The sequence below is a fragment of the Sapajus apella genome, unplaced genomic scaffold (assembly GCF_009761245.1).
Source record: "Sapajus apella isolate SASKATOON/1434 unplaced genomic scaffold, GSC_monkey_1.0 scaffold8, whole genome shotgun sequence".
Classification (NCBI taxonomy): Eukaryota; Metazoa; Chordata; class Mammalia; order Primates; family Cebidae; genus Sapajus; species Sapajus apella.
In genome coordinates, this window is record NW_022436948.1 from 28,137,087 (window position 1) to 28,148,881 (window position 11,795).

Genomic DNA, 11,795 nt, shown 5'->3' on the forward strand with positions numbered 1-11,795 from the left:
CCCTCCAGACAGCTTTTTGTCGAGTAATTAACAAGGTTTCAAGCAAATCTTTCTCAAATCTGTTCCCTCATTTGTTTCCACTTCTGTTATATCCACTGCCTTGGTTCAGACTACCTTCCTTCATCGGGACTAGTCCATCAGTCTCCCTACTTTTATACTTGGTCAAAATATTTCCTTGGCATACAAAGTAAAGAAGACATTCTCCAATCGAATACAGAATCCATCATTTTAAAAAGAGGTCTGTATTTCCCTCAGGCCACTTTTTTAGCCTGACAACTGCCTTGAACGAGAAAAGAGAGAAGATGTGTTTTTGGCAACGATCGGTCAGGTCTGCATATGAAATTCTTCCATTACAGCTGCATTAATTCATGGTTTTGGACAAAGTGAGGAGGAAGGAAGTCCTAGGGAAGGAGAAAAAGACAGCCTAGGATCTGGGGATGAATTCTTAGGAAGGACAGCTTATTACAGCATTTAAGGGTCAGGTAGGTAGATGGAGACATTTAGAATCTCTGCTGTGACATGAGAGAAGGAGAAAGAGGGGACCGTGGCTCTGAGAAAACAGGCATGGGGCACTGTGTGTCACAAGTGGTTGAACTAGAGGATGGAGATAATGATGTTTTTACTCAGGTAACTTGGGCCCAGCTAAGTTAAATGAAGCTTTGTGATGTGGTAAGAATTAAAAGAGGCAGTGAAATCTACCAAACTAGTAAACTTAGCTCCACACCTGGGAATCCTTTTTCACATTGGGGTCCCCATATTGCATGGGTATCACTGCTAGTGAAAGTGACAACCCACACTCCTTCTGTGCCTCTGTCTCTCACCTTTGTCTTTCTTTCTTCTTCTCTTTCTTTACTTTCACTTATTTTTATTAGGTAGATATAAAATAGTATTTATACCATATTTAGTATATATACAAACACAAACCCACCATCCAGTTAAAAATGGAGAATATTATTTTATTTTTGACGTTCCCTAAGCATTATTCCTCTAAGCCCTCCATAGAGGTAGTAGCTGTAAGAATTATCTTTACCATTCTTTTGCTTTTCTTTGTAGGTTTCTCTTTTAGTCTGCTCAAGCTGCTATAACAAAATAGGCTAAACTGGGTAATTTATAAACAACAGAAATTTATTGCTCAGAGTTCTGGGGCCTGCGAAGTCCAAGATCAAGGTGACAATAGCTTCCAGGTCTGGTGAGGGATGACTTTCTTCTTAAAAGATGATGTATTTATACTGTATCCTCACATGGCAGAAGGGCAAAAGGGGCCAATGGGCTCTGGCAGGGCACTTTTATGAGGACACCAATTGCATTCTTGAAGGCTTCATCCTCATGACCTAATCACCTTCCAAAGGTGCCACCTCTTTATAATTTGGAGAAATGCGAACATTAGGACCATTGCACTTTCCCACATGATTGTAATCCTAAACCCTAAATTGTTTAGTCCACATTTTAAAATTTTTATGTAAAGAAATGCTGGATGCATTCTGCAGCTTCCTCTTTCCCTCCAAATTATATGCTTGCAATTCATCTTTGTTTTGCTCATTATCATTGTTTTATTTTCATTGCTGGATGGTATTGTGTTGTGATAGATATTTGGGTTGCATCTGTTTTGTTTTTCGTTTTGTTGTTGTTATTATAAACAGATCTTCTGAGGGTATTTTGGTGCATGTTTCCTGGTTCATATATACAAGAGTTTCTTTGGGCTGTATACCTGGGAGTGCAGTTGCTTTGTCAGACGTAGAATAGACACGTCATTAACTCAAGATACTGCCAGATTGTTTCCAAAGTGGCAATAAAGTCTTACACTTCCACCTGCAGTGTATAAATGTTTTGGCTTTCCACACTCTTGATAACACTTGATAGTCTCAGTCTTTAAAATTTCCAAGTGAGCAAACATGAAATGATATCCCACTGTGGTTTTTTTTCCTCAACAGTAATATGGCTGAATATCCTCTAATATACTTATTGATCTTTGAGACTGCCTTTTTAAAATGAAATTCTATTTAAGTATTTTCCTCACTTTTCCATAGAGCTGCTTATCTTTTTTCAATTTGCATTATAAGAGATCTGTCATTTTAGTGTATTTATTGCAAATACCTTCTCCCCATTTGTAATTTATATTTTTACTTTCTTTGCAGCTTGGTTTGATGAACATTCTAGAATTTAATATAGTCCAAATTATTAATATTTTCTTTTCATCAATATTTTTTACACTTTTTTTCTTGGTTAAGACATCTTTAAAGAAGATAAAGATATGTTGATATGTTTATTTTAAATCTTATAGTCTTTTTAAATACATTTTTTAACTTTTGAATAATATTAGATTCAGAGAAAGGTTGTAGCAACAGTACAGAGAGTCCTTGTGTATCTCTTTCTCAGTTTCACCCTTTGTTAACATCTTACATTACCATAGTACATTTGTCCAAGATAAGAAACCAACATCAATACATTACTGCTAACTGAACTCAAGAGTTTATTTGGATTTCACTAGGTTTCTTTTCTTTGTTTTCAGAATTCAATCCTAAGTCCAGATTGTATTTCTTTGTCATTTCTCCTAGATCTCCTCTGGTCTATGACAGCTTTTCATTCTTTTCCTTGTTTTTCATCATCTTGGCAGTCTTGAGGAGTACTGGCCAAGTAAGCTGTAGAATTTCCTTGGATCTAAATTTATCCAATGTTTTTCTTATGATTACAGTGAGCTTATGGGTTTTTGGAAAGAATATGACATGGATAAAGTGCCTTTCTTATCCCAGAATATCAAGGGGGATATCATATCTACATGACATCACTGAAGATGTTAATCTTAATTACTTGGTTAAGTACACCTGTCAGATTTCTTCACTATAGAGTTACTCATTTTCTCTCTGCTTACTCTCATCCTTGGAAGCAAGTTAAGATGTCTAGCCTACCAACAAAGAGAAATGTGGTAGTGATTAAACACCCCACCTTCGAGGGATGAGTATCTGTATATATTAAATGAAATTCCTCTGTAAGGAATGTTGGTTTTTCCTTTCCAATTTATTTATTTAATTAGTTATCTTTTACAGTACATATTTGCATGTGTGTGTGTGTGTATATATATGTATATACATATACATATATATATTATAAGTTAGTCTCGTAGCTTTTCATTTCACATTTAAGTATTTCGTGTGTCTGTAATTGATTTTTGACAATACTGCAACATAGGGGCCAGTTTTATTCTTTGATGTGCAGATGGCTAATTGTCCTAATATCTTTAGCCCCTTGCCCCCACCGTAATGACAGTCTGCTGATAGAAATAGTCTGTTAAAAATTATTGCTAACCTAACAATTAAAAATGTTTATTGATTTAATTTTCATATCACGAATTTTTGAAGTTTAACGTTTTTTGTAGTCTTGATTGATTGGATGTTTTGTGTATTCCTTGCAGGTGTTAAGAACTGTTATAGCACTTATAAATTAAACAATCTGTTATGGTCCTCTTTTTCTGGCTGGAACCATGGAGGGTGCAAAAGAGAAGAAGAAGCTTCCTGCTTTGTCAGAAACCTGTAAGAAAAAGCGAGGGAATTTCGTAGAGCTGAAGATCAGGCAAAGGAGTTTGCCCAAAGGATGTTTTGAAAGGCAAGGAGAAAGCTTATCTATGAAGAAGTGAAGCACTATCACAAGGAGTACAGGCAGATGTACAGAACTGAAATTTGAATGGTGAGGATGGAAAGTAAATCTGGCAACTTCTATGTACCTGCAGAACCCAAATTGGCATCTGCCATCAGGATCAGAAGTATCAATGGTGTGAGCCCAAAGGTCCAAAAGGTGTTGCAGCTTCTTCACCTTCGTCAGATCTTCAGTGGAACCTTTGTGAGGCTCAACAAAGCCTCAATTAACATGCCGAGGATTGTAGAGCCATATATTGCATGGGGGCACCCAAATCTGAAGTCAGTAAATGAACTAATCTACAAACATGGTTATGGCAAAATCAATAAGAAGCGAATTGCTTTGACAGATAATGCTTTGATTGCTTGATCTCCTGCTAAACATGGCATCATCTGCATGGAGGATCTGATTCATGAGATCTAAACTGTTGGGAAATGCTTCAAAGAAGCAAATAATTTCCTGTGGCCCTTCAAATTATCTTCTCCATGAGTCAGAATGAGGAAAAAGACCACACATTTTGTAGAAAGTGGAGATGCTGGCAACAGGGAGGACCAGATCAACAGGCTTATTAGAAGAATGAACTAAGGTGTCTACCATGATTATTTTTCTAAGTTGGTCAGTTAATAAACACTACCTGCTCTCAAGTTGAAAAAAAGATCTGTTAAGATACACTGTTTTTTGTTTTCTTGTGAGATGGAGCCTGGCTCTGTCACCCAGGCTAGAGTGCAGTGGTGCGAGTGGTGTGATCTTGGCTCACTGCAGCCTCCATCTCCTGGTCTCAAGCAATTCTCCTTCCTCAACTTCCTGAGTTGCTGGGTTTACAGGTGCATAACACCATGCCCAGCTACTTTTTGCATTTTTAGTAGAGATGAGGTTTCACTATGTTGTCCAGGCTGGTCTCGAACTCCTGACCTCAGGTGATCCGCCAGCCTCGGCCTCCCAAAGTGCTGGGATTACAGGCATGAGCCACCGTGCTGGCCATAGATTTCTTTCTTTTTTTTTTCTTTTTAAAACAAAACTAGAAATGTGTAGGTAAGAAGAAGTACTATTTATTAGATGCTTATTGTGAAGCCTTTGCTAGAAATTTAGTTACATTCTCTCATATAGTTTCACATCATTCTCATAACGTCTGTATTTTCCAATTGTACACATGAGAAAACTGAGGTGCATGTTTCAAATCTTAACTTATCAGTAAGAGCCAAATTTAACCCTAGATTTGGCTTCAAAGTCCACAGCCAATTTTTTTTCAGAAGCCATGGGCTCCACTTGCTTTACAATCTAATTCTTTTGACTCACACATACTTTCAATGAACCACTAATGTTAACAGTCCAAGGAACATTTATCAGTAAGGGTGGATTCTGCTACACCTTGCCTCAGCCAATATTGATTACTAACAATAGGAGTTTCAAATTGAAATAAATGCACAGTTTAAAAACCCAACCTAGCACAACTAGCAATATAAATATAAAATTATGCTTCAGAGAGAAAATGTGCCTACATATGAATGACACTATTAGAATCAAATTTACAAGCTTATTTAAGCGATGAAAACTATTTTTAGACAAAGCAATAAACCAAATGAAACCAGCAAGAGCACGTGGTATTAAAACCATGGAGAATGAAGATGAGACTAGAAAAGAGAATGAGAAAGTAATTTGCAAAAGCAATTTAACACCTTTGAGGTAATAAGGCACACTTACCTCTTTGATAAGTATTTGAATTTTACTATGCAGAAGACATTTTATTTTAAAAGAAACAATAAAAATTTTAAGCAAAGGATTGTAATACTTTTTCAAGAATCTATGTTGTTGATAAATTCCATAATTGGAGAAAATCTGATTACTAAGACCAAATTCTCATAGAAAATAGGGAACTGGAGGAAAAATAAAATGACAGCCACTAAAAATAAGAGTGTTAGAAGACATTGACTTCTAAAACAATTCAGAGTAGATAGTGTTCAAAATTTTCCCAACAGGTTAGCCGTTCTTATGAATCGCATTCCTTAATTACTCAGGAGACGCTGTAGTGACTTCACTCTGGACAGCCATGTTCTATCCCAAAACTTTCACATTCTGCAAGTTATGCATTTTTATATACTATCAAACTGTCCTTCATTGGTTTAGAATTCTGTACCTTCTATTTCTTTAATTCATTCCTGTAAGGTTTATTAACTAAGCAATGTTAAAAGTTAGAACAATTTTAAATTTCAGCATGAAAATATGGGTTGTTACCTAAATTTCAACAAATTCTCAAAAGCAAGGATGCTAAAATCACTAATGGTTAGGTGTTACTTTATTGGCCCAAGTTCCCAAAATCATATGAATTCAGAAAACAGGTTTTTAGGCAATTACCTGCATAGCCATATCTCTAAGTCAAGTAGCATGAAAATTATCCAAAATGCTTTGCAAATGTTCTCTGCTTGGGTCAGTTCTTAGACAACAGAATTGATGGGCATGGTAAGCAGAATAATGACCCCCAAAAGAGGTCCAAGGTTTATTCTTGGAGCCTGTGGATATTATGTGGCAAGCGGGAATTTGCAGATATGACTAAGAACTTTCAAATAGGGGGGTTATCTGGGATTATCTTTGTGAGCCCAATGTAATCATGAGGGTCCTTATATATCAAAGAGGAAGACAGGAGAGTCAGAGCCAGAAGAGGAGATGTGACTCTGGAAGTGGAGGTCGGAGGGCTTCACTGCTGGCTTTGAAGATGGAGAAAAGAGTCATGAGCCAAGGAATTCCAGAGGCATCCAGAAGCTGGAAAAGCTCCTCTAGAACCTCAGACGAAAGCAGGCCTGTGGCTATCTTAAGTTTAGCCTGTAGGAGACCTGTCAGAGTGGTGGAAGAAGCTATCAGGAAAGTAGCAGGCCTTTTGAAAGGTCAGAAGGCTCTGCAAAGCTTCAAAGGAGACAAAGCTGAAGGCAGCTGTTCTCTTATCCTGAGGCAAAGGGCGAGGAGTAGGTACAAGGGATTGTAGGGGAATATTTCTAAATGGGCTGTTTACTTACGTTGTCTGGAGACCAACCTTTGATTATCTGCATGTTAGACTGTTCCCTGCAAGGGGGAACAACAATGTTAACTACCCACAGATTGTGTTGGCTCCAGGCTTTTGGCATCATATCTATACTAAATAAAAGCTAGCAGCTCCAGCTTATCGGGACTGCTCACCCTGCCGGCAGTCCTCTAGTGGCTCTTACACTGCATACCTGTGTCTGAGTACTCCTTTCATCCGTTGCTCGGCCAGGGTCTGCAGGACAGACCCGGAATTAGCCCAGTGAGACTCATGTCAGATGTCTAGTTCATAAAACTCGAAGACAGAAAATGTCTTGTTTTAAGCAACTACACTTGTGGCAATTTGCACAGCAACAATAGGCAACGAATACAAAGGGCACTGGAATGCATTTCACAAGAATAACTAATTTCTGGTTTTTAAAATGCAGAATATTGAGACACAGAACTATAAAGATTTCCAGGAGAGATTGTCTATAATTACCATTTTCTTCAAAACAGAGCAGCCGAGAACATGTCTATGCATCAGTTCTACAAATATCAATCACAAATGTTCCATTTCAGATTCTGCAAAATGTTTAAACACCAGTTTCATCTTACAGTGAAATTTGTCTTACCAGAAAAAAAAACAAGTTATTCATATTCAAACATTTACTGACCATCTAAACATATACTAAACACTAGGGTTAGCAGCATAAATAAGACAAGGTCTGTTTGAGGTATGTAACCTAGTACAGAATTTTTCTTTCTGTTCTTTTTGACCATGAACCACAGTAAGAAGTATATTTTTGCATTGCAACTCAGTGTATATACCTTTATAAGCCTGAACCAAAAACTTGATACACTCTAATGTTTTCCATCCTTTTTCTGGCCAATTTCATTTGAAAATGCTTTGTATAAACTGTTGAATTGATTTTATAACCTACTCATGGGCTTGAAAACCATTAGCTTAGTAAGTAAGTGAGACATGTAAAGAAATAGCAGAGAATGTCATATACTCTGATGAAAATGATAACCATGGTAGTACAAGAAAAACAGTAAGATCTAACATTTGAATGCTTACCATATTCACTGTTCTAAGGGAGTATAGAACATTTTAAGTACCCTAATCATGTATTCACACTTCAGAGGTAGCTACATAAAATCTTTAAATATTATTTTAGGAATCTATACCTAAGAGTTTTCAGTTACTATACAAACATTAGAAATATTTTTTTAAACAGTACCATGAGCTGTGCTTGTGTTACATGACTGAATAGAATGAGTGTATAGGCACCAACCCCCATGCATGAACTTGATGTAAAGATATGCAAGTCCAGCAGCAACTAGTATCTTTGGAGCAGCATGATAGGTTCATATCTCATTTGGCCACACACTTTCATTTCATAGATAACAATGTTGCTTGACCCAAACTGGAAGGTTGGTTTATCCTGCTTTCAGAATGTCCTAACGGCCTTAGTACTCTAAGCTTACAAGAGCAGTTGATGTGACTATATGTGCTTCTTGTTAATACATTTTAGACAAGTCTTTATTATAGAACGTGTTTTCATCATCGACATACCATGGGGTAGCATGGTTACATGGGAGAGGATTGTCATCCAAAGGCTACTTGCCTACCTCTAATTGCTGGGAGCTCTCAATATTTGCCAAAAGAACCTGATGATTATTAAGTAGTCAACGTGGCTTCTTTCAGTTCCCCAAGATTTGCATTCTCTTCCAAGAAACTTGTATTTCATCTTTTAACTGTGTTTGTCAAAAAGAGGCATGCTGTCAGAAACACTTAAACGGAGCTCAATATTCTGCATATTGTACTTAAGCAGTAGCTCCCCCCACTTTCAATCCGTGTTCTTAATATGTGTATTTTGTGAAAGAGAAGGGTGCTTGTTGAATCTGCAGAATATTGAGCTCTGTTTAAGCAGTTCTGTTTAACAGTCTTACTCCTTTTTCTCTTCCCACCCCCACACCAGGAAGACAATGTGTCCTGATCATTGTTTTGAAGACCATGGCATGTTCCCTTCTCACCACACCTGGATTTCTTCTTGATTATTTTTTCCTCTCACTCTGTGGCCTAAAATTTGTCCTCACTCTGGCAGTCTCATGAGGACAGAATGATAGAGAATGGGAATAAAAGAGTCATAGGTAGTACTAATAGTCATTTGTTAGGTATTATCTGCAGCCTTCCTAAAAGAAAGGATAAAAGGCAGAATAAAAATGCTGAAAACATAACCTATCTCCTTCCCACTCAGCTCTCATTCCTCAGGTTCCTTTCAGTGCTATCTATAGATAACTTCCTGCGTATTAGCTCACAGTCTTCAAACCTCCTCAATCACTATGGAAATGCCTAAGTGACTGTGCTTCCTCTGAAACGTCAAGAAACTTATAAGTCACCATAAAAGAGTGACTCCTAATACTTGTGTCAAGTTTGTCTTTCTTGGAGGTCTGAGATTGAAAAGTAGAGTGAAAGAGAGAGAAAGAAGGAAGGAAAGGCAGGGAGAGAAGGGGTTGGGGTGGTGGGGGACGAAAACAAAAGGGTTCTAGAGTCCTTAGAGAAAAAAGCAAATTCTTATTCCTATAATTTTGATGATTAAAATTAAAAACAGGCCAGGCGCTGTGGCTCATGCCTGTAATCCCAGTACTTTGAGAGGCTCATCACTTGAGCCCAGAAGGTTGAGACCAGCCTAAGCAACATGGCAAAACCCAGTCTCTACAAAAAATATAAAAATTAACTGGGCATGGCAGTATGTGCCTGTAGTCCCAGCTACTTGGGGTGCTGAGGAAGGAGGATTGCTTGAGCCTGGAAAGTCGAGGGTGCAGTGAGCCATGTTCACACCACTGCACTCCAGCCCGGGTGACAAAGCGAGACCCTGTCTCAAAATAAATAAATAAATACAAACAAGCTAAGCTTTAGGATACAAGACTGCTTGCCTCAGGAACTCCTGGAAAAATTATCTGTCTCTCCTTATTCCAATTTTCAGCATAATGTCTGAACCATGTGAAGATCAATCATTATACTTAATGGGCAATGGATTATCCAAAACAGATTTAAATCTGATTTCTTCCTCTTGCACACACTGATCACTGAGCTGCTTTTTCTCCTTCTTCTTTTTCTCCTTCTCTTCTCCTGTGTATGCTTAGGACACACAAAGATTTTAATAATATTATAATAATGGGGAAATTTCCATGGAACATTTTCTGACACGGCTTTAGAATGTTCAAATTTCAATTTCTAAAATCTCCATATTGTCTATTTACAAGTATTCATCTTCCCTGAGAAGTCCTCCCTCACACCCCTTTTTTTGTTTGGAAGTATGCCCTAGTTCAAGGTTTTCAGAATACCCCAAGATTCCCTGTTTTTAGGGCCCTTATGAGAATTACCTTTCACTCTTTCTTTGTCTAGGTAAAAATCTGGCATACAATAGGTGTTCAGTAACTGCTGGATGGAGGAATAAATGAATTATTACCACTACTATGGATTTATTTTTCTCCACTAGTGACTAATTTTCCTTTTGTTTTGGCATTAAGGCACATTTTACAGAAATGCAAAAAACAGTAATTAATGTGAAACACCGCTATTATGATCTATTATAATCTTCACTCCAAAATAGAAAGGAACAAGCTGTCTTTTGCAGCTACTGTCTAAATTGTGGATAAAAAGTTTCAGTTTCTAAATGTAATTGCTGTGCAGATCTATTCATTTTGTTCATCTTGGATCTCCCTGAAGCATTCCTCTAGCCTTCTACCTCTGAGTTTTGTTTTAAGAACATACTTGTCAGTTGAGATTAAGATAACATTCCTATGTGAACACAAAAGCTGAGAAAGAATTCCAGTCACGCTGCCAGAGGAACCAGCTGTGCTGTTTAGCTCCTCTAGACACAGTGCTGGCTGTGCCTCAAACACTGAATGGAGTCAACAGGTACAATTCCTGTGTGAGTACCGTGTTGCACAACACTCCCTCCAAAACAGCAAACATGCCAATCACCAGGATGAAGGCTAGGCTCCTATCCTTCTATTAAATATTCTGGAAAAACTGATGTTTAAAATAAGTATTTCAGGGGACTGGGTGGGCTCCTGCCATACTCTTTAGTTCCTGTTTTGATCCCAAAGTATCTGAGACGGATAACAGTCACTTTAGAAAGTTTACTTTGCCAAGGTTAAGGAGGCGCCTGTGACAGTCTCAGGAGGTCCTGACAATGTGTGGACATGTGCCTGAGGTGGTTGGGATACTGCTTGCTTTTATATATTGTAGGGAGGCATAATACATCAATCAATACCGGAAGGTTTACATTGGTTTGATCTGAAAGGGCAGGAAAACTTTAAGCAGGAGGCTTCCAGGTCATAGGTAGATTTAAATATATTCTGATCTGCAATTGGTTGAAAGAGTGTTATCAGTAAAAAGAAATATTTGGGTTATGATTAGGGGTTGAGGAGACCAAGGTTTTCTCGTAAAGATGAAGCCTTCAAGTAGCAGGCTTTAGAGAGAATTGTAAATGTTTCTTATCAGACTTAAGGTTGGCATGGATGTTAATGCCGGAAGGGTATACTGAGGCATGTCTGAACCCCACTTCTCATCATGGCCTGAACCAGTCTTTCAGGTTACATTTTAGAGTAACTTGGCCATTCAGAAGGAGGGAGTCCATTCAGACTTCTTTTATTCTAATGTTTTTTTTGAATTCCTGAAATACCATAGCCCAAAATTCAGAATAAGTTGCTTTCCAGATTCTACTGCACTATTTGTTCAGTTTTTCCCAAATGGTTTCTCTCCGTAAGGTATAAGATGTCTTTATAAGAAACCATGCTTAGTAAAAGTTTGGATTCTCAGCCTGTAAAGTCCAAGAGTCTGTTTTGATAGTAGGATTAACCCAGGAAGCTCAATTTCTGAAAAAATTTCTGAAGTGTTTTTGGGGAGGCAAATACTAAAAATTCAGGAACATTTTCTAATCCCAGAAAATTTAAGTGACTACATACCTGAAAAGCATTTTTAATGTTGATCTGCTGAGCCTGTTAAGTCACATTTAGAAGAAAATTGTCAAATACAACTTAACCCAGTGCAGCAATAATAATGTTAAAGAATGATTAATCTTCTCAAATAACTTGATCATTGAGAATTTCTCCAACTCCCGCAATACAATTTAAAATAACTCACGCAAATTAGTAAA

At 37.6% G+C, this 11,795-nt stretch overlaps 1 pseudogene; it reads left to right on the plus strand.

Moving 5' to 3' along the window:
* Positions 1–3,478: 3,478 nt before the first annotated feature.
* LOC116550641 lies at positions 3,479–4,287 on the plus strand (annotated as a pseudogene).
* Positions 4,288–11,795: the final 7,508 nt, after the last annotated feature.